The sequence below is a fragment of the Euwallacea similis genome, chromosome 18 (assembly GCF_039881205.1).
Source record: "Euwallacea similis isolate ESF13 chromosome 18, ESF131.1, whole genome shotgun sequence".
Taxonomy (NCBI): domain Eukaryota; kingdom Metazoa; phylum Arthropoda; class Insecta; order Coleoptera; family Curculionidae; genus Euwallacea; species Euwallacea similis.
The window spans coordinates 3,194,834-3,218,007 of NC_089626.1; the positions used below are offsets into that span (position 1 = coordinate 3,194,834).

Consider the following 23,174-nt stretch of genomic DNA (forward strand, 5'->3'; position numbering starts at 1 on the left):
GTTTGGGACGCCTTCAGACACTTTTTTCCACCGAACTCGCCAGATGTAGCGACTAGTACCATTTTTGTAATAATTTGGTACCACACCAATATATATCCATTCAAGCGTTCAGGAAGACGTTGCCCAATATTAAGTGCAATAAGGAGAAACGTTTCCCATCACTTCCCACAGTATCCTCTTCCTACTTACGATTAAGTAGTGTTAAAAGAGCGATAATAAAGCAATCGCCGACTGGGTAATATTAGTAATAGCGAAGACGATGGACTAATAGGAATGTTATATTACGTAATATAAATGCATTGGCGTGCTATTATTGAACATTGCGTCAGGGACGTATCAGAAAGAAGCTGAGTAAGGAATTTTGATGAAGAAGGAGTAAAAAGCTTTAGCAGAACACGTTTTTACTTTGCCGATTTCTTGTTGGATAAACGAAATATAGAACGGATGTCAACTTCCGGAGTTTTCAAAAACACCGTGTATGTACGAGGCCAAGATGGCAACGACTTTTCTGGCACTGCCAATTTTAATATGATAAAAATCGCGCACAGGACCGCGAAAATCACGTATCGCCCACCATCGATATTCAGACACTCTGTACAGTGCCCTCATGGCGTTTTGTCACACTTTTCAAATTGAATTTGAATTGATTTTTCCCCAAGTTTTAAGCGGTAATTTTAGATTTTCCTGTCGCGTTCGACTTTAAAGTAGCCGACATGTCTGTTAATATTCTATTAGATATGTCTTTTTATATTTGCCCTTAAACCCTTATATGTTTTGGATATTCAAGGCGACGTTTTACGGACCTCACTATTGGAATTTCACTTATCTTAAAAGATACGAGGTGGATTAAATCAGTGCAAAATTGCGCAATTTAAGCCTTTGTAAGTACAGGTCATTTTCAGAGCGGAAGTGTGCCAATACTTATCCGTGAAATATACCAAACCCGTGAAAATTGGTTTTTTAGTTTTTTCTTTTAAATGGATTGAATGCAAGAAGATGGAAGGAAAATATTGTTAAAGGCCTATACAATAACTATGACATGTGCCATATCGACCAAATTGGGTTATTACGAAATTTCACGAAATCTATTAGAGATAACGCCTTGGAACCTTATATGCCTGAAATCAGTTTGAAACTCACATCTAGTAGAGTATTAACATACAAGGTGTGTGATTAAAAAAGTGAGGTTATGTCGAGCGCTTGAAAATCGAACGCGATACGAAAAATCTGGAATTCAGATTTTCAGTTTCCAGACTTGTTCTCAACGAAAAACTGGAAAAACCACTTTGGAAAATGCAGGAAAATGGACGTTTTCATTATTTAGCGAAATCTTTTGTGACGTTTAATAGTTTGCTGCCACACTGAATACAAACTGAGACTCTTAGTACTACATTTTGATATGAATAGAATATAGAATAGAGATATGCGACTTTGGAATATATTATTTTTAACCAAAAATGAACTAAAAATATTCAATTTTAAATAAAATCAGGGCCAAAGATACGCAAATTAGCACTGAGGTTTCACTTCCTAACACGCTCGTTGAGCAACTTTGGAAACCCAGAAGTATTCATTAAATGGGGAAATTTAATATCACTTCTGTGCTGATCAATTGAACAATACCAGAACTCACTTTTCTCAAGGTTTTCAGGCGTAACCGACACAAGGAAGTTCAATCACACGATCGCTCACGAAAATTGACGTTTACGTTTGATTAAAAGCCGCCATGATGGAACAAATGAGCATCAAAACATTATGGCCGCCGAGTTCCGCCACACCATTGGTCGCCAGACTTTTAAGGTTAAAATTTTGAGTAATTCTTCGTTTATTATGTTATTCATTGATATGTTTCCAAGATCAGCATTTGAAGCAGGGACTTAATTCGAACAAGACACAATCTTAATCAGAGAATAAATACCTCGAGTCTAACGAACAAAAAGCATTTTTAAATCGGATCGCGACGAATAAATCCTGTATGCGGTTGAGTCACCGGAGACGAATCACCGATCTTATCTCGGATTGAAACGGTAGCAGGATTGAACAGCAGGAAGACCTTTTTACTTGCTGTACATATACCCGTTTGAAAGGATGATTTTTATCTTCGAGAGTCATTCAATATTATAAACGGCATGGCATTGAAATGAAACGGCTTCTTGTTCAGGATTAATTTATTTCTTTGATTGCCCGTGACAAATGCCTTTAAGGCCGACGCTGCTGCTATGGTATTGTCGATTGTTTGTTACTCTCCAACGATGAACAGAACCATCTTTCGATCCAGCGTTGACATACCGACCCAGTTAAAACACCCCATGAAAAAAACACAAAAGATCGCATTTTCGGACAGTTGTTCGACCGCTACCGTGGCAAATCACCCCATACAGAGGGTAGCTTTAAAATGCCCAGATCCGAGAGGGGTGCTGCAACTGCTTTTGTGGCAAATTCGTGTTTGTTTTTAAGATTTTTGTGTCTAGCTCTGCGACAGTGACGAGCCCATATTACACGGGGATGGAGCGTTTTGCACGATGCAAAGATTATGCAACTGCAACACCTGCATGGTACGTGGGGGCTGCTAGACAAGGTTGTTCTGCCTCTCCCGGATGGTGCAACGATAAAGCGACGGGTTGGGTAATGTCATGGGAGTACCAGGAATCTAAATTAATGGTCGTTTTATTGGGCAAGATATGCTGAATGTCAGACGGCGTTATGGTGCTCATTTTCGCCTCATCTATTGTTTCAGATGTTAATTACGCCCTGTGCCATTGATAGCAGTGAGAGGATGTGGCGTGGTTTATGTATGATGTCGTCACTTAACGACCATTGCATGTTTGGTATGAAGTCGCATATAAACTGCAGGCCGAACGGCACGTTTCCCGGCTAAGTCTTCCTTTCATAATTTTCCCTTGCAGCCCGACAAAGGGGCCCGAATCTGAGTAATCGACGGAGACGCATTATTTTTCAAATTGCCCCCTTTTTCCTTCTCTCTAGCTCGATTATTACTGCATTGTTTTCTCTGGTAACCTGCACTTTGATCCTGTTCCTGGAATTCCACATTGGCCTGATGCCTGGACAAGGCTGATTTGCCGTTTTGCTTTCGAGATCAATGTCCCACAAACCGTTTTGTTCTCTCGATATCCCCACAGTTTCTGCTCCAGTTTCGCAGGTTGAAGTGCAACTGTGTTGTGACACGATCTAGTTTTCCTCTCGCCCATTCATCTGCTAAGTGCGGAATGCGTAAACTTAATCCCGGGGCTCGATTACGCAACATTTCAAGTTTCCAGACAGCCGATAAAATCCGACAAGACAATTTTATTGGAATTCGCGAGATCAGATTATATTGGCAAATAATTTCATTCCCGTCGTCGCATTTCGCCTTTGGCCCGTGAATTTACTGCCCGGCACCGGCAATTAGCCGGTCGATTATTTTATTATTGAATGGTACCGAGTAGTACCTATCGTTGTTTGTTCCCATTTGAAATGCAAATGCGCGCTTCTATCAGGAAAACCGTTTAAGAGCTTTTAGGGGGACACTCCCAAACTGTGTCGACGCCTCTGCCTCGATTTTTTGCTAACATTAACATTTTCAATTGTTTCAGGTATCAGCTACTACATTTGGTTCTGTAGCACCTTGGCCCACGTGGTTTAGAACAAAGAGGAGAATCTGCCTACGTGCTAAGAGGCTGCATAGCAAAAGAATGACAATTTCGTCGTGTTTATGGAGTTATAAGCTGCGATACGCGGCCGTCTGAATCGGGAACGCAGTCGCAAGAAATGTGGAACACTTAAGCCGAAACCGATATTTCCAAAAGCAGAAATGAGATGAGCCTGTTACATTTTTTCTTTAATCTTCGGCGCTGTTCGAGTGTCGTGAACCTGTTTGTTTCGAAATTGAGAAGGCTCCTCTTAACGCAATCTGAGATCTAAATTCCCACAAACTCGACGAACTTACGAGATATTTTCAGTTTGGCTGTCGTGTGGGCAGAATTAGGTCTGCTGCGTTATTATCTATAACGCGATATTTCATCAAAACAGGTAAAGAGCCAATGAAAGGAGTTTCTATGAGGACAGTTTGGCAACGCGACAAGTTCCGAAAAGCAATCATTGAAACGTCACGCCCACTGGCAGCTCGATTGGACCCAGCATGGTGATTAGACAAATGACTGTTGCAGTGTTGCTATTCCCACCCCATAGAGAATTCGAGCGGAAATTGGTGATATTTTTCATGAAATAATTTTTCAAAGCTGATGCAGAAAACGCGTTGTTAATGGCTTCGTCGGAACACTAGAGCAAATCTTGGCTTTTCCTGCAGAACTGCATCTAAGCTCGACAGGAAAGCCGTTGTCCCACAGCCGTGATTGTGAGGTCACGCCAATTGACAGCTCCATTGAACCCACATGGCGATTAGATAAAAGACAGTTGCAGTGTTGCCACTTCGCGAAATTATTCGGGGTGTTGAAGATCGTTGGAACTGTTAAATTTTCCCTTTCCCGGCAGTTTTTCTCTCATCAAAACCGCATGCATCTGCAATGCATAACCCTAAACTTGAACTCAATTCCAGCGCAACCTTATAAACGATATTTTAATGTAACAGAATGATTACATCTGCCTTAATAATGATTTAACCGCGAGCAGAACGATCTCTTTCGCCGTCTGCGTCGAGTCTAGGTATTCAAATTTTATGTAAATATTCGTCAGCCGCGGCAAATTACACGTAATACGTAATAAACTAACTACCAATTGTTTAAAAAATTAATGTTATTTAAATCGGTACATATTCGAGAGCGATCCGGCATATTTTAAAATAAATTTTAATATTTTGTTTATGCTAAATTAGCTTTGTAACAGAGCTATTTGCACTTTAAATGTTGGCTCGTGGCGGATTCCTTTTATGAATCATTTGGTTATTATGACTTTCGCATGATCTCCAAGACGCTGAATGTAAATAATAGTGGAATTGGCTCGAATGGGGTGTCAATTGCAATTAATAGCCAATAATGCACTGCCACCGCACAGGCAAATTACTGCAATTGGAAGGTAACGATTGCCGTAAATGTTAATTAAAAAACGCAATTATGTTAAATACATTAGTCAAATTCAATTAAGATGCAAATGATACCTGTGGGTAGTACTAAGGTGATTGCGAAATTGGTGTAATTTGCTACTTGAAAACTGCAAAGTGCTTTTCCTTGTGAACTTTACTGTATACGAGGAACCTTCGCGGAATTTAGGACAAAATTCATGTTGCCTAATCTATTCCCGCGTAAACTGTCACGATCAATAATTTCCTTTATCGATCACCCACCTCTTTCTCATTACGGGCGCAATCTGTGACGTATCAACCGCTTCTAATGTCCAATTAAAAAAAAACGGTATAATTTTGGCCATCGATTTATATACACAGTTAACAGCCTGTGTAAAGCTCTTTCGCCTGTCTTATTAACTCCCCACATTTGAAAGATTGCCAGCGAGATTTTTTTAATTTTGGGAAACGTCCTTAGACAATGGAATTTAATTATTGTGCCGCTCATAATGTGGAATTCATTATTTTAGGTGAAAACCCGTTGCTGGTGCTCCCTCTAGGGGCCACTGGATTTCTTATAATAGGCTTCGTCAGGTAGCAACCACAAGCCTTCAGTTCATCCCTAGATTGATGACAACAGTACCGAGGGTAAGTTTAAGATTGTTTGTTGCGACCCCTAACAGATGTCGCGTTGGAAGTGATTTTTAGTGCATTAAAATATCCGAAAATTCGGTTTCCGGTCGTGACGGATGTCCCTGGTCTATAGCGGCCGCAATAACAAAGCTTCAGGGTTCTCACGTCGGAGATTTCCGGTTTAAACGCTTATTTTTTGGGTCGTATTTTACGAAATTTTCTGTTATCTGGCGTACATCATCGCGAACACGTCGGAACAATATTTTTTTCTCACGAGACGAGTCGCTGGTTCCTAAGGGAAAACTGCGACGTGAAGGCCGGGCGAATGACGTGATGAAGTCATCAGAAATGTCTTTAATCAGTACACGATTTTGGAGATTTAAGACGTTTGCTCGGGGAACTGATGGAAGAATATGAACCTCTAATGTCAACGGATGTTTATATTTCTTAGTTGCTGAGATGCAGGGACGTTTGTAAGAACGACACTTCGGCGACATCAACGCTGGAAACGCCAAAAGCTCATCTAAAAATCTTTATGTAACATTTTTTCGAAATCTGAAAAACAACCGAAATATGCGCGTATGAAAGTTTTAACAAATAACAAAACCTTTAATCGCGATTCACTCCGGGACCGGCTGCAAACGGTCTTCGAAATTGTCCTCATTGGTTTCATTTACACCAGCTATAGCTTGCCTTATCCACGATTCTGTACATGTTGTTTTTCTCGAATTATTTCTGCGGCGGATTCTACCCGTTCACGCAACTCGGCTACTGTGTTAATTTCAGTCGTAAATACCAAATATTTCATATTACGCACAGATAAAAATCGCTTGGGTTGAAGTCTGGTGATCTTGCGGGCCATCTTATTGGTCCACTGCGACTTATCCACCTGTTAGGAAATTGGTTATTTAAGAGGCCCCGAACTTTTTTTATCTCTGTTCATACACGCATATTTCAGTTGCTTTTTAGATTACGACAACACATTACATAAAGATTTTGCTAAGTTTTTTTGAGGTCGATGTTGCGTTACACGGAAGACCCCTACTTAAGATCGCCCCATATAATCGATTGCCCACTGATCTTGCCTCCGACCGGCCCCTGAAATCGCAAAAAAGTTGAAGGTGTATTTATTATGGCACCTGGAATTCGTATTCCACATTTTATGCAAATCGCTTGAATGTATTAAAATAAGAATTAAAATTGTTAATGTTGCAACGAAACGAGATGATGGATATAATGAAATCACCGAAACCAGGCGATAATGAGCATTTTATTAATTTATCATGTATCCACAAACATCGAACAGTGCAGGACATTGAGTGATATTAGAATGCACGTGTCGTTTGCCGCTCAGTTAACACACTTGTAGCAATCTCTCGTAAAATATGTTAATGTCGCCCGAGATGGGCTCGGATCGCCTTTATTATTTAAATATCTACATCTCTCCTTAAAATATTATAATAAATTTAAATTTAACAGGTGCTGAATTAATCGGGATTGCCTTCTTTAGGCCTAATCGGATATAAAACAAATATTTGTTAGGTGGCGTGAGATGCACCATGCGGAGTGTGGGCCCTTTAGGAAAAATCGCACCTCCGCCCATGGTGTGTCGCTACGTGTCTCCAAATCGGCAACACCCGTTTCCGTTCGATTGTTTCGCTGCCATTATTGTTACCATATAAATTATCGGGTGTAACGCCGAGACAATGCGTCGTCGCCCAAGACTTTTTATTCGTCGTCTTCGGCTTAACAATTAATATACCTTCCTTTGTAGCTCATGTGGAATTCTAGGACGAGGAACAATCGCCGGTATTTGGAACGTACTCGCCTCAAAAATATCCCCAATTAGCCGACTCCTTTTAAAGCGATTAAAGGAAACTCTCAATCATAAGCAACGTTTCCATTAATCGGTGTCGCTTAATCTTGTCACCACTTTATAGGAAAAAAACTCCTCACCGCGCCAATTATTTTAATTTTGCCTCGGTAAACGGATTTATCAAAGTGTCACTTATGTAGTTAAAGTCGATTTTATTTATCTCGCAGGGGACACTGCTCCAAATATAGACGGGACAGGTTTTGCAACGTTACGATCAATAAAATGGGGAGACCACCGAAGATACTCCAGTTTTCAGAGGTAATGTCGTAACGGCGCTTTTGAGACGTTTCTTGGAAAGTTCCTCCAACGAGAAACTCGCAATTTATCTTTAAAAATTGACATGGAATGTTTCAGTCAATTTCCTATACTGGCTCAATTAGGGGGATTCGAGGAATAGATGGTGGAGATGTCTTGTAAGGAGAATGAGCACCTACATGGCGGAATCAATCAGGTGTTTGCGCTTGCCTTGTCAAGCCAAGCGCCTGCACCTCAATCGCTACGTTATCTTCATTTACTTGAATTAGTCCACTTTTCAATAGGAGGCCGCATTAAGGAAGACTCAAAAGGAGTTTAGCGACTCGTGCTGTTTTCTATCCGTTCTGAGCTTACGCTGTGTGTTATTGACTCAAAGTCCAAGCTCCTTCAGGTTAGTGATATGAATTGGTTTAGGTTTATTCTAGCATTCCAGCACTGCGTGCCAGTGATCCGGACTGACCCCTCCAGGGAGTGGCGGACGTCTTCTCCCCCTTTTCTAATGCATTTCTCAGCGATTTCCGGCAGCTGAATCTCATGCTTCTCCTCGTTCATCCTGTTCAACTTTTCAATCACCGCGGTTTTTCTAATGCAGCCCGGTTCACTGGTCTAGTCAATGCTTCCTCACTTGACGAGTTTCTCGAGTTGAATTGAGCATTTCTCTGCTTCTCCTCTGGACAAGTCCGAATATTTCTTTTAAAGTGTTAATTCGGCAGGTATTTTAGAAACCCGCGGCAATGATAGAGGAATTGGTGGCCTGAAGCAGTGCGCTTTGTAAAGTTGTCACTGAGACCATGGTTTTATTAAATCGACTTTGGGCCATTCCTCAGGGTGTGTTAAGCACGCTCGCGTTGGTGCTGGTAATCCAGGATCCTCGTCGTTATCGAAATCCAGAAGCTTTGTGTCGCTTTTTCCGAAATTAGGTTAAAATTACAAGTATGCATTTCTTTATTTACCCTGAAGCTTCCATAACTGGGGCCCCTAATTTCAATTCTACAACGACTTCTTTGGTTAAAATTTTGATATCATTCAGTGTGCACTTAAATGCAAAATTTGCACCAAATGTAGAATTGTGTTCAAGAAGAATACTTTAAAAAAACGGTATTTTTCTTCTACTTGGAGCGTTGGCTGGCTTTGCTCGAAGACAATTGTGCCCTACATGCCCGGGCTTTCACTAGCTTTAGCTTCAAGTGTATATTTTTCAAATTACACGGTATCTTACGGTCAGTGGCTAATCTAGAAGTCGACGAGCCCGCGGGTACAGCTCCGGACGGAACCTCATCGTCCAGCGGGCATTCAGGCGAAACCTTTTCAAGGGTTTTCAAGAGCATCTTTTCCAAGCCTGAATTGCAAGTCTGGGCGCATCACGCTATATTGGGATCGGAAAATCTGCTCATCATGTACCTGTTTCATCAGCCTTCTCTCCTCTATCTCTCATTGAAAATCGATCCGTACAGATTTATACCGGCAAGAGAAAAAGTGTACTTCCATCGGCCAAAAATGGACAACCAAATGCTAGATGGGCAATTTGTATGAGCTGCTGTCGACTAAACAAAAAACCTACAGCTCTCGCACAATTAATCGTCGACTCGCACATCCATTAAGAAACCGTTCAATGATCATTATATTCGTCGTAAAGTTCCGATCACATTTGAATGACACATCCATTGTTGTCGTTGGGTCTTTGGGCCCGCTATTGGTTCTTTTATTGATTATTGTCTGCGGCCGCGGAGGACATTTTTTTGTCCTCGAGCGAGTTCGAGTTTCTTTTGCGTGCACGTCAATCGATTCATAGTCATGAGATCCAAATTAAATCCGCCGCCCTTTGTCGATCGTTATAATAAATAAGCTCCCTTGAGCTAAGGTTAACTTCGTGAGAAGCTGCGCTAGTATCACTAGTAATTATTTTAAGACGGGGGCTGTCCTTATCCTACAGAGATAGAGATAGAAATCTCTCGTTTTTTATCGCGTTGGAAGACATGCCTTATCTCTAGCAACTCCCTGTAATTTGGCCGAGCAAAGCTCCAGGCCTGAATGATTTTCTCTTCATATCTTCTTTATTTTATCTGTACGAAGGCAGTTTATAACAGTTGGCACTCAAACAGCAAACAAGCCAAATTGAAATATAAATTGGCCGAACGAAAACGACAATATTATTCATCGCAAGATAATTTCGTTCTGCGTACAAGGGTCCCATTATTGCCGAGCAAATATTTTGCGACCAGCTCTTTCGAGGCACCCTGTAGGGCGGTCGCCATATTTACATGCGACCGCGAGGCCGTATTTCAATTCTCGAACACCTCGTATCTATAAAGTTACGTTTTAAACGACCACGTGCCCCATCGCACTCCCACGCTTGTTTCGAGACTTCACTTATACAGGGTTGCTCATTAGTGCGTCGAAGTGAGATATCTCAGTTAACACGAGTTTCAGAAGGAAATGTTTCGTACTAAATGTTTTGGCCATTGCGTGTTTTACAATTATTTTCAAATGTACAGGGTCGGTCACGAAAGTGTGTAGGATCAAATTATGCTTATTTAAATGGAAGCCCCATTTATTTTTCCATTTTCGGATTTATCGTAAAATTTTAAAGTCAGTTTATGTAAAGGATTTTATGTCAAAAATTAACCGTTCCTGAGTTATTCGGCGAAATTCGAAAATTTTGATAGTTGCAAGGTCTCACGGAAATCGGTGCTGTACCCTAACCCCTGCGAATTTCGGAATCGGTCTTATGGGGCTCCAAGAGGACCTAATAAGCTACATTTTGATGTGTTTTAATAAAAAAAAAGTTTTTCATAACTCCCGAAATAGGCCTCCAATGTAGGAGCCCCATAAGACTGATTCCGAAAGTCGCAGCGGTTAGGGTACGGCACTGATTTCCGTGAGACCTTGCCACTATCAAAATTTTCGAATTTCCCCGAATAACTCGGGAACGGTAATTTTTTGACCCGTTGCATAAACTGACCTTAAAATTTAACGATAAGCCCGAAAATGGTAAAAAAATTGGGGAGTTTCATTAAAAAATAACATAATTTGGTCCTGCTACACTGTAATGACGGACCCTGTACGTTTGAAAATAACTTTAAAATACGCACTTCTTAAGGGCCAAAAGTTTGATATGAATCGTTTCCTGCTAAAACTCATATTTACTGAGATATCGCATTTTGACGCACTAACCCTATACAGGGAGGGCGGTAATTAAAATCAGTTACGGCAGTCTTATCGAGCCAAACGTAAAATGCCCCGAGTTATCTCGGAAATGACGTTATTATATTCGTTATAGCTTGTGCCACCCCAAAATAATTAAAATTAATCAAGAACAGAGCTGATAACAGAGAAAATGATGGAGTACAAGAGCGCCGGCTCTAGCTCTATCGGGCCAACGGTTCGGGTCTCTTGAGACTCGTAAATACGGTGCTGGAATGAGTGAATGGATTAACGGTAGGGGATTTAGATTAAAACTTTATCAGACAAGTATGGAAAAATGTATATTTGTTGAAAAACAAGTAATAGGTCTAATGAGTTTGATGCAAGAGACAGTGATGCGAATACATGAGATGTGCTCAGGCAACAAGCTTTGAGCTTAATCGGCAAAGCTTTGCGAGTTAAAAGACCAATGGAGATGCAACAGGTAATTGCCATCATTCAAATCGATGATGACATGACAACATATCAGTGTTCTGATGAGAAGAAGTAGCTAAATCCGATCGGCAATTACCGGTCTTTCTCGAGATGCACATACTCATACAATAGAAGAATGGGCCTTCTGATGGTTCAGCTCAGAGCATGATAAATGACAGACGCACCTCGCTTCATTTTCCTAGCCTCAAAAATAGACCCAACTCTTATCCGACCAATGCATCCACGATTTCATTACCAAACCGCTGAAAATCTCCAGAAACTGGTGGGAGGAAGCTCTAGATCGGGGAATTTCTCGTTCTGAGAGGCTTCGAAGGGGGGCGGAAAATGGAGGAGTGTCGGGCGCGTTTCAGCGCCAAGGGCCGAAAGAAGAGTAAAGCCGTCAATTATCTATTTCGCATGAGGAAAATCAGGGTCATGTGAAAAGAGGTGGCAACGCAAGGGAAAACATTTAAAGAGGATTCCAACGACCTCTCAATCTTCATCCGTTTCCCGCTCTTCCACTATGTTAGATGTTAATTCCACGCTGATATTTGTTCAAACGTTTAATTGTCTGAGCACATTCACCTTGCTCGTAGGAGTACTAAAACATGGTGAATGACCAAAATGTATTCACCACTTCCCATTCACCCTTTTGGGCACCTGTTAACCGCCGCCTAATTGAATCTGAAATGCAAATGAGGGTATTTAAATAATAAAGAAGACAACAGGTCAGTTTTTTCGGCGTCGCATCTTTTGACCATTAATCTCGACATCGGTATAGCGTAGTGTGCAGCCTGATTAACATAGTTTTACATACGCGTGCTGCCTCGGTGCTAATGTATTCCGGACTATCAAATGTCCATAAACGATGCAGTTTACATAATATTTTTCGCGGGTTTCAACCTCATGGAGTGTAACGTCGCCTCGACCTTTGTCGCCAAAATCCGTTTTTTAACGATCGCTTTTCAAAGGAAAAAAAATCGTTATACTAAGCAAAATCCTACACCGTTTCCGCAATAAACCCTTTGGTTCCCGACCATGAGAAAAAATCCTGGCTCCATAGTTATTCAAATAGAGTGCATAATTTAGTGCCCATTTGCATTTTTTTTCATCCCCCAAAAAGGTCAGGATCGTTTAATAAAATCGGCCAGGTACCTCGGTTTTACTACCCTCGTGTATGCAAAATCGCACACTTGCCTAGAGGACACCCGAAATCCAGGGGGAGCCAAATAGTTTTTCCCTACCTGTTCTAATGTATAGATGCGAACTTCTCTGAGGTACCTGCTTGCATATTAAGTGTAAGGCACACCGATTGAACCCCTTGCGCGACCCTTTGCGGAAGCCGAGCGCCCTTCCGTCTGATGTGATGAGCAACTCTTTACCTGTGAAAAGGTTGTACAGGTATTTTCCTTAATCGCAGATAGGCTATTAAACATATTTGATTTCTTTTCAAAGGTATTTGAATACTGAAGGGTCAAATACCCGTACGGGGAAATGTAGATTAGAGCTGGTGGGCCAGGTAAGTTCTGCGGAGCTTACCAAAGGGTTCGGAAGGGCGCCCCCAGATGGGCCACCGTAATTGCATAAATTTCAGAATGATGTTCGTGGGATAAATTTTAATATGGCCTCGGAATCTGCATCATGGGAGATAGGGTTGGAAGGCAGATGATCCAAATAGGTTCGGGTAGATCGATTCTCACAGTTGTCTTCGGAGATTTTGCATAATCAATCACGGTGTTTGCATGCGGGTAAGTGAGGCGGCAAAAAACGGTTGCTGGGAGAGAGGCTTTTTCAGTCTCAACGTTTTTTTTCCCAACAGTCGGTATTTGTTCTTTCAGTCCGGTCATCGCAAACGTGTAAATTAAAATAGATATTATCCAAGCACAATGAAATCCTTATACCTACAACGTGCCTACAGAAAAACTACGATAAATAATCGAGAAGGTGCGTCGGTGGACAGAAAGTGTATTTATCGTGTGGATTTTTCTTTCAAGGCGATTCGTTGAATCACCCGGTGCAGTTGTGTGTAATTGCGCCTTATAAAAATACCGGTGAAATAACAATAATTGCGGACCGTCAGTAGCCAGTCGGACGGGTATTGTTAATAACCGCAAGAAGGCGATAAAAAATTATTGCTAATCAATAAAATGAATTCCGATGTCTCTACTGATGATTTCTCTTTTAATTCCTCCAAAATAGCTCGTCTATGACAAGGAATGAGGGTATGACCAGCACAGCTATCTTCAGCACACCTGGGCTTCTACCATGCAAGATTGGACGGAGCCACCAATCTTGCACGGTTTACCAGGATGCTAGAGTGGACCCGTAGAAGAATGTGCTATTAGATGTAGAATTGCTCGATTTCGAGCGCAAAATATCTACTCAATGTAATGTGTTAAGAAATAAATATCAAAAACTCAGGGATTTCGCTCAAAGGGCACCTACCTTCGTTAAAATGACTTTTGCGTCATTTCAGGGGATCGCGACTTTTGGCCATTTGTTGACCTCTTGATGCGTTACTGATTAACTCGATTTTGGTGGTAAAATCCATATTTAATATTGCATGATATAGAAACTCAACTAGGCACGAGCGTCAACACAGAGGCGTTGTTCTTTTGTGAATTTTCAAAAATACTGAACCTCTCCCTTCGGCACTGAACAAATCGATTTTGGCCGTAAAATGTCTATTATAGCCTTGCTTCATGGATTCTCAAAATGAGCGTCTGGCCTCTTCGGGCCTTACCAACATTGAACCTTGATCCAAATAGATCAAAGTGTTAAGGCTGACCGGACTTTCTATGATGAATACACAATGGCGGCCATAGAATTGAGAACACCTACTTATTTTACTGAAATTGGAATGTTATATTGAGAAAATGTGGCAACATTGTAAGAATCTACGTTCTTAAGGTATTTGTGGGAATCCCGAAGTTTCTGTTTTATAAGAAATTAGGGAATTCCCATGTCTCATGAAAATACCAAATCGATCAGTGCATTTCAAGTACTGGTGGACAGCGGATATTAAATTAATAACACTACTGATTTGTTGGTTTAGTATATCAATTGGTGATAATTTGTGGGAGTTTTTATGAGATTTAGATTTTGAGAATTAATTAAATGTAGAAAATAACGAGAAAATCAAAAAGTTGCACATCACAACTTAGAAAATTAATTATTAATTTGAAGTCTTCTGAGATATCGTATAAAAATATTGTAACAAGATTAAAATGCTTTAAAACAATGGTTTTTCATGCGACTAAGCATCTTAAGGAACCTAGAACTATACAAAACCTATCACGCAAAACGGCAACTAGTGTTCGTGCTCGCTTTGATCAAAATTCTGTGTTTCTCTTAAGATGGCCTTCCTGTAGTCCAGATATGAATTCGATTAAAAATTTGTGGAAAGATGTAAAGAAAGCTTTGAGACAACAAAACGCCAAAAATATTCCAGATTTATTCGGCACTGTTAAGCAAGTGTGGTACTTTATTTCTAAAAAACATTGTCAGGCACTAATTAAGCCTATGCCAAATCGTTGTTTGGAAGTGGAGAAGAATAAAGCTAACCGACTCGTTACTAGTTATTTCAGGTTTTGTTTGTTTTTTCATAACGATGTTTGTTTAAATACGTCTTAATTGTAAGTCCGACGAGTCTGTTTACCTTTTTTATTTAAAAGTGTTTTTTATGAGTTTCGATTATTGAAATTTTCTTAAAATTTGGTTTATTGAATTCTCATAGGATCTAATAAAAGTCGTTAATAAAATTGCTATGATTTTTTAAAGTTTACTTCCAAGGAATTATATTTTCTATTTTTTTTACATGCCGTTCTTAAGTCTATGGCCGCCACTGTATGTATCTTCGATGCCGCTACTCTGTGGATTCCGCGTGGAATTCGAGAACGTACGAGATAAAATAAAACAGTTAATTTACCGAAATAAAATAGTATTTCTTCATTATCGGCCATATTAATTCGCCTTTTTTACGAGACTTTTATGGAAATCAGAATTTAGTTAAGCGACAAGTGCGTCGATAAACTGAAATAAAATACGAGCCGACCGCCGATGTGACGCAACCGTCATGGGCCAAGATGACCATGGAGGAAGATGCGACACTTCTTCTTGCGGTTGAGCAACGTAAAGAATTAATATAGGTCGCGTTCATCGTTAGCTATTAGATTCGGAAGAAAAGTCATATGTGCATACTTCCACTGCATGTTTTAGAAGAAAGACACGTTACGTGCGTTCAACACCCATAACTAACAACTAGGAAACCTTAGCGTGGAAAAAATCCGTTTCAGTGTACCAGAGCCATATAAATCAACATATAAGCTGACAATTTAATATTAATTAAGGGAAATATCTTTGTGCCGTTTAATTAGTGATTAGCGTTCAAATCAAAGGCTTAGACTAAAAAACGGCTTAATCAACTCAAATGCAACAACAGACTAAAATGGGAGGCAGACGGAAAAAATCACAAGCACCAGCGCAATTAATAACCTGTTCGTTACGCAACTGTCTTTACCTATAAGTCCTGTTTCAAAGGAAATTCTCCCAAATGGACAGTCCATTGACCCGATACCAAGGCGACATCCATATCCTCTTTACATTCCAAGATTATGGTCCACTGACCATTTCTCGTCGATCTAATCGCCTCTAATAGTAACCTGATAGTGAGCTTAATGAGGAGGATTCCTTGCTAGCGGCTTGTATCTTCAAGGGGTTCCGATCACGATTAGGTGAATTCGACACCTTTTCGGGTTTCAACGCTAAAACGCTCCAACTATGTAGTTCATATGGACAGAACGCGTGGGCATACCGGCTTAGACGAGGTGTCGATGCTGAAGACAATTATTGTGCACGTAGTCAAAGTACACTCGGTCGAGGTATTAATTTCGTGAAGACTATCCAAAGAAAGGATGATCGTTTTGCAGCGAAGGATTGAGTCGCTCTGCACAGGGTGTCCCAGAAACGCTGGCACCACTGTCGCATTTAGAAAAATTGGCAGTTCACGCTATTAGAAACCAGGGGCGTAGCACGCTTAATTTTGAAATGAAATGAAAAAAATTTTTTCCGTAACATTTCAATTTTCAAATTTATTAATAATTCAGCTGCATTTCCCAGACTCCATGACTCCAAATGAGCTATCCAGGATTTTCACTTTTTAGTTTCCTTTTGCCAGTTTTTAAGGCTCCCAGGTCCGGAAGGTGTGGTCCTGCGGTCACTAGAACTCTTGTGAATATAGTACAGATCACGTAAGATTTTATTCACGTCATAAAATGTAAAGATTAAGTGTCACCTTACGTAAAATGGAAAGTCATATAAATTTAACATGCTAAAAAAGGGTAAAGAAATATTTGAATGTCTAAATAATACTGTTTTGTTGCATGATTGCCGCTTAATTTGTTGACGTCTCCCGGTTGACCTGACAGCTGACATTCTGAAAGTGTCAATTTTCGTTGACTTTTGTTGTTTTAAACCCTCGTCTTCTTTGTTCATCAAATTTTGCGGAAAAAATCTGTTCTTTTGAGAACTAAAATAGTGCTCCTGGTTGTTTATTATTTTATCGTTGGTATAATGCCCAAGTTCTTAAACAGTCGATGTAAGCAGCTTATAGCGTCCCTTATCAACTATTCTGAAAGAGAATTGGAAAATAATGGACCCTTATTACCATTGAATTCAGTTAGAGAGGTAAATTGAATTTTAATATTTTGGAATTAATATACTGATAACGTTCCATCAATACCTGGCAAATTTCTGCAACATATTAATTTTGAAAAGATGTGGTTTTGGTGCTGATATGAAGTCTGTGACGTGAATAAAAAGTTACGCTATTTGTACTATACAAGATCTTTATCCCACGCGCCCATATGCAGAGGGGGCCTTAGCGAGTCCGGCGCCCTAGGCGAAATTTTTAATCACCGCCTCCCTACCCCCACGAAAAGCCGTCGCTCAGTCTCGCCCCCATAAGGCCGGCACTGTACATATACACAGTTGCTCTAAGAAACAAATTTTTAAACAGTTCCTTTAGTGCTTTACCATAGCGTCTAAATTCTGCCACTTTACTAGAACCTTTTTTCTCTTTTTGCTTCCTGTTAGTTATATTACTTCGGTCATGATTAAAGGACTTAGAAATAATAGTCCAAGAATGTGTTTTTCCTTTCCGCTGATTTATTTGCATTTAAATCATCATCATCGCATATTATTACAATTTTAGTACCTCTCGTAAAACATTAATTAAAAATGTTTGGAAAAACTTCTGTTAGTGGTGAGGGCAAAAAAGCGATTTGTCGTCGCCTTTGGGCGCACAACCGCCTTCCATCATCGGCGACTTTGCCATAAAATCGCGCTTTCAAACCCGAAGGAATGCGAAATAATTTTGACTACAAAATTGAAGAGAAGATGAATTTCTCGAATGTTTAATCTGGCTGACGATTCTGTACCTGTCACGTCCAGCGCATATTTAAATTAATTATATCGGAATAAGAATTACAATAAACTGGCCACTTAGCGTGTCGTATTTAAATAAGAAAGGCCACCGCAGACCGAGGGGGCATTACCATAATTTTAAGAGATGCATCCTTTTTAACGCTAATCATTTGCGGAATTATATTGCCTATTATTTGCATAGTTTTACATAAGCGTGCCTCTAATTATCTTTGGGTGTTCCAGCGCAGTTTTTATCAGGCGCGTATTCGATCTATTTTCAAAATTATTTCGATGCATTTTAATGCTCGCCCAACCCGAAAGTAGGACCAAAGAGGTCAGCTTTTTCCTATGCTGTATATTTTATTCGGACAAGCTCCTTTCCCAATACTTTTAATTAGAAACCTGACATTCCGAATGGTCCGAACCGGTGGAATCTTCTCCCATTAAGAACATGCCTATAAATAATCGCATTCTTCCTAATTTTTATCTAAACCTCGTTTCACAACAGTTCCGAATACGAGACCATAACATTATACACTGGCGTTAAATTGAATTGTCCTTCCACCTCGTGTAACGCCACAGTTTGCCCCATTTCCCATCGAAATTCACTTTGAATAGTTCCAAAATTTCTTAATTTTAGACGCGCAAATTCACGATTGCTAGATAAATTTTTTAAAACACCTAAACTGACAATTGCTCGGATAGTTGAGCAGTGTAGGCGCACAGGACTAAAAGTTCTCCGTGTTTTTATTGATCGGCGATACATTAAAACGTCACTAAAACCGAATTTATGGACTTTCGTTGGAACATACTGGCCATACAGAACCGCAATAGAAGAAATTAAATTCTGTCAAAATTTAGAAAGCGCGATATTTATAAGGCGCCTTTGTTGTTGCCTACTTCGTAAAGGAAATACTGTTACTTAATGGCGACGATGGGAACCAGTGTGATGTTGCAAGAGCTGCATAAGACGCATTTTTTCGGGCTTCGCCATTTTCCCCTTTCTTGCTAATATGCAACGTTTTTAAGAGAGAAAAACCACATTCCATATTTGAAGAAGCGGTAAGTAGTGCACGCCTCTGATTTTTGACTGGAACCGAGAAGTCGAGAATTCAGCCTGATACACCTCTGACTTTATATTCACTAAAACCCAAAATTTCCCTAGCTGAAAAGCACACCTAAACCCATTACCCCATACATTTTCATTGGCGTAGCAGAAGTACCTCTGGAAATTTTAATTTACCGATAGACGTGAAGCATCTCTAATCAAGTCAGTTTTGCGAAGATGTGTTTTATAGTGTGCAGAACACCAAGTTCCGTCGATCGGTGCCACCGTTAAAAAGGCTGGACACAAGCTTAACAAAATTCCGGACAGTACTTAGCCGATCTGGTGTCACCGAGCATTGTCAAACGCTCTCATCCTCGGGGGGCAAAAACGGACTGTCCAGTGCCCCGTTTCAGTTTTAACAGTCTCAGGTCGATTATAAAATTCTCGATCCGAGTGTGGCCAAAAAACGTAATTGATTATCGAAAGAATTTTTATGTGTTTAGTTTTATTACGGGCTTGCCGGTACGTGCTGTCATGTGTCGCCTCTCCATCGCACTTATTGTGTGCGATTACGCGATCGGGATGGTACTCCGAGTGAGTCGGATTCTCGGAAACCGTCCGAGAAGGGTTTTTTCGGCCGGGGATTAATTATTGTCCGCCACTGAAATACCCTTCACTCGCAACAAATATTCCGAACAGGTCAATCAAAGTATGTATGTATGTAAGGAGTGTCCATCCATCACGTATTATTCGGTGACATTGCGGGGATAGGGGCCCCCCGTGCATATCAAACGACTCACGTGCGAGTACCGAGTGCACTCGAAGGTCGTCCAGCCGACGACGTCTCCTGCTTTGGTGATTAGAAACTGTCCAACTGAGCCATCGCTTCGGATTTCGTTTGTAAAATCGCCTTTTATTGCCCACGAATGTAAATTGTGTGAAGGTTTATGGTACTCGTTTCCTGGTTCGAATCGTTAGTATTCGACGACACGAGCCTCTCGTCAGTTTTGAAGAAGATTAAGTATGCGAGCGATCAGCTATAAGGGATTCGAAGTACCACCTTGTTATTATAATGGATATGGGCTTCTTCAAAAATCATTCGCTCGTAGAAAAATCGCAAGAAAAACATCGAATGAAACATCTGTTTTACGTGGAATTTACGTCGAATGTAGACATTTTTAGCGTTAGCTGTGCATGGTGTGTAACGGGAAAAAGAGAAATTTAAAAAATCAAATAAATATTTACATAAATTTTACGTAAAAATCATAAGTTTGATATAAAGGAAATCAGGATGCAAAGCGCAATAATTCGGTAGAGGAAAGGAAAATTAAAAAAATTAGGTTCCACCGAGATTTGAACTCGGATCGCTGGATTCAAAGTCCAGAGTGCTAACCATTACACCATGGAACCGCTTAGTGGCTTTGCTCTATAGACTATTATATTCAACAGGTTATTACTAGCAACTCGAGATTATTCTCATTAAATAGTTTAAACGATTTTAATTTATGTGATTTCAGATAAATTAATATGCATTCAGTAGGATGATAAGGTATAGGATGTTTATATATGGTGCATCACCGGATAAATTAACTTCAAAAATTTGAGAACACCTACTATTCTTCCCAATTCTTTGAATTTAGGAACTCACATAAGAGGTCGTATAAGATTGAAGCTCTATATGACATTTTCTTCTATTTCTGAGATACAGTTGGCCGACTCTTCGGCTCGCCCGTCCGATATTTTCGAATTCTGCAGCCGGATTCTACAGCTTGCTCGGTAAACTTCCGAGCTGCAATTAACAGAGCATTTGGGCGGCAATGCATACTACAGCAGATACTATTTTAACCAAAAATAAATTTTCCAAAGCTTCAAATAACGAAAATCGCCGTCACTCGAGGCACAGTGCGGCCCGCGTAGGCAGGCAGAAAAGCAAATGTGGGTTTATCTGATTTTTAATTTATCACCCAACAGTCGGGGAAAAGGTGTGTCGAACCCCATTAAATAGAATTTGACAACGCGGTGGTCGACTGGGCTGAGATCCACCCAATTCGCTGCCCATACGCACCAACCCGACTGATGATGACTTGCCTTTTGCGTATTGTATGGTAATAGCGGAGTTGAGAAATCAATGGTCTCCTCTGTCCCCTCCACGCGAACATGACGATTCCAACTTGTTGAAGGAGATCAACAAACTAATATAATAAGCGATAAACGGTCCCTTCGCAAAAAGATAATAAGCGAGAGATTAAGGAAACAGAAGTGACAAGATGACCGGTGTCCGAGGGTGAAGCAAACTTTCCCACGCTTGACAGGGTGAGAGTTGTTTTACGGTTTTTACGAGTGTTTGAGGTTGTTGCGTCTTATCAAGGGAGGATGATGATATAGTCAGGACGCAACGGGATTTGTTTTTAATTAAACTAAAATGGTGGCAATAAAACGCGAAACAATGTCAACAAAGGCCCAATGTAAATTCGTCCATTATCCAGTATGACACTTACGTTTATCGGCCATTCGGGGCCCGTGTTTTATGACTTCCCATTTTTTGTGCGGCTCAGTCCTAAATATTTTTGATGGCTTTTTAAAATATAAATTGGACACGGAAATAGTAAAAAACGTTTCCCTGTTTGCATTTTATTTAATAGGGGAAACGCGAGTGGTTTTATAGTTGTTTCGGTTTACCCTTAAACTCCCAAAATTGTTCGCCCAAATTTGTACGCCTCCCCCTACACTGCATTTTAAACTCTGACGTTTGGACACTTTATTAGCCTTTTGAATAAATTTGGACATGACATCGGTATAGTTTTAAAACCGCCTACATAACGATGTCCTGCAGCAATATACCCATATCTATGCATATTAATTTTATGACCGAATTGCATTAGAATCGAAAAATAACTGGTGGCAGCGCCAGCTGCAAAGATTTCTTACATTACACGACACCCTAGATTGATCAAGTTCAAACAAACACCCTGTGACACCGCCATGGTGATGCTACCGCTCCATTTCTCACACAGTTTGTAGGTTCAATGAGGCTTAACCTTTGTGTGAACCCATCGTGAAGCGGAGGCGTTCGCTTGTGAACGCCCAGGGAACCGTCACGTGTGACTGTTGATGTTCAGGAAGACGTTTTTCGTATGCTCGGACTCGGGAAAGACTAAAGGGAATGCGGCCCCATGACGATAAAGTAGTAAGAAATCATGACTTAGTGGTTTAAATCTAAAGGAGATCGTCATTTATCGCCAAAATTTTGAAATAAATGTCTCAAAAACTGTTGAGGCGAAACAGGAAAATACGTGGCGCTTTGGCAAAATCTATATAGGTATTTTGGCTTAAAATGGTGTGGAGTATAAGTTGCTAAAACCCTCCCACAAAAGAAGAAAATGCGCCTTGTGCGAGGCTCCACAAACTAAAACGATCAAATGACTAATAACAGGTGAGAACTTGGCCAAATTGCGGCAGCAGATGAACTGAATGCCCCAACTCTTGCCTCAGTACACAGGAACATTCAAAACATAACAGCTCCTCCTCGTGAAATAGCGTTTCTCTGCATTAGGTATTTGACTAGTATCCTTGTATCAGTATATTAATGAGTCTTGCTCCATCTCGCGTTTAATCGGTTAATCAGTGTCAGGGCTTCGCAGCGACTTACTGAATATAAGGTCCGCTCATTTGGCCAGAAGTGCACAAAAGCAAAGATAAAGTGGGATTTAATAGTATGTTCGACAAGGTGCTTGGTGATGCAAAGTTCCTGCCCTCATAGGCCAGTTTTGAGCGACAAATTGGACTACTGTGGGCTACTGCTGCAAGCTGCACCCTGCAGTGACAAATTATTGCCACCATAACAGAGTAATCGATGCTCTTTTATTATTATCATGCAGATATGTTCGCGGCACCTGACCGAGGAGTACCTTTAGTTCTTACATTGATGGGATCGGGGCCATCTGCCTGATTAAGACATAACACTTTTCCAAATGTCCCCAATTGAATCTGAATGACCCGTATGTTTTGGGTATTCAAATTTCGTTATTTCAGTTGTTAAATTTGCATTTAACGCCCTTTTTATGGCAGTTTACAGCGGGCCCAACTACTGAATGAATCCACTTGCCAATGAGATTTATCGATGGGTTTTATCGGTTTCATTTACTCGGACCATTCAGTGGCTCTTAATTGGTGTTGGAGTAGACGTGTCACTTCTTGATAGATGGCCCTGTTTTGATGTTATTGCCTCTTTGCCTTGGGTTTCAACTTGGGCCGTGACGTCACTGCCTACGAGATTACTATCATCGTTTCAAATAAACACATAG

The 23,174-nt window shown here is 40.5% G+C and overlaps 1 protein-coding gene and 1 non-coding gene across 2 annotated transcripts in view; one reads left to right on the top strand and one right to left on the bottom strand.

The window, feature by feature from the left end:
• sky (GTPase-activating protein skywalker) overlaps positions 1-23,174 on the top strand; it is a 201,400-nt gene that overhangs the window by 125,785 nt on the left and 52,441 nt on the right. The gene's annotated exons all lie outside the window — the stretch shown is intronic.
• On the bottom strand, positions 20,209-20,280 carry TRNAQ-UUG (transfer RNA glutamine (anticodon UUG)). The gene has a single exon. It is a non-coding gene; the product is annotated as a tRNA-Gln (tRNA).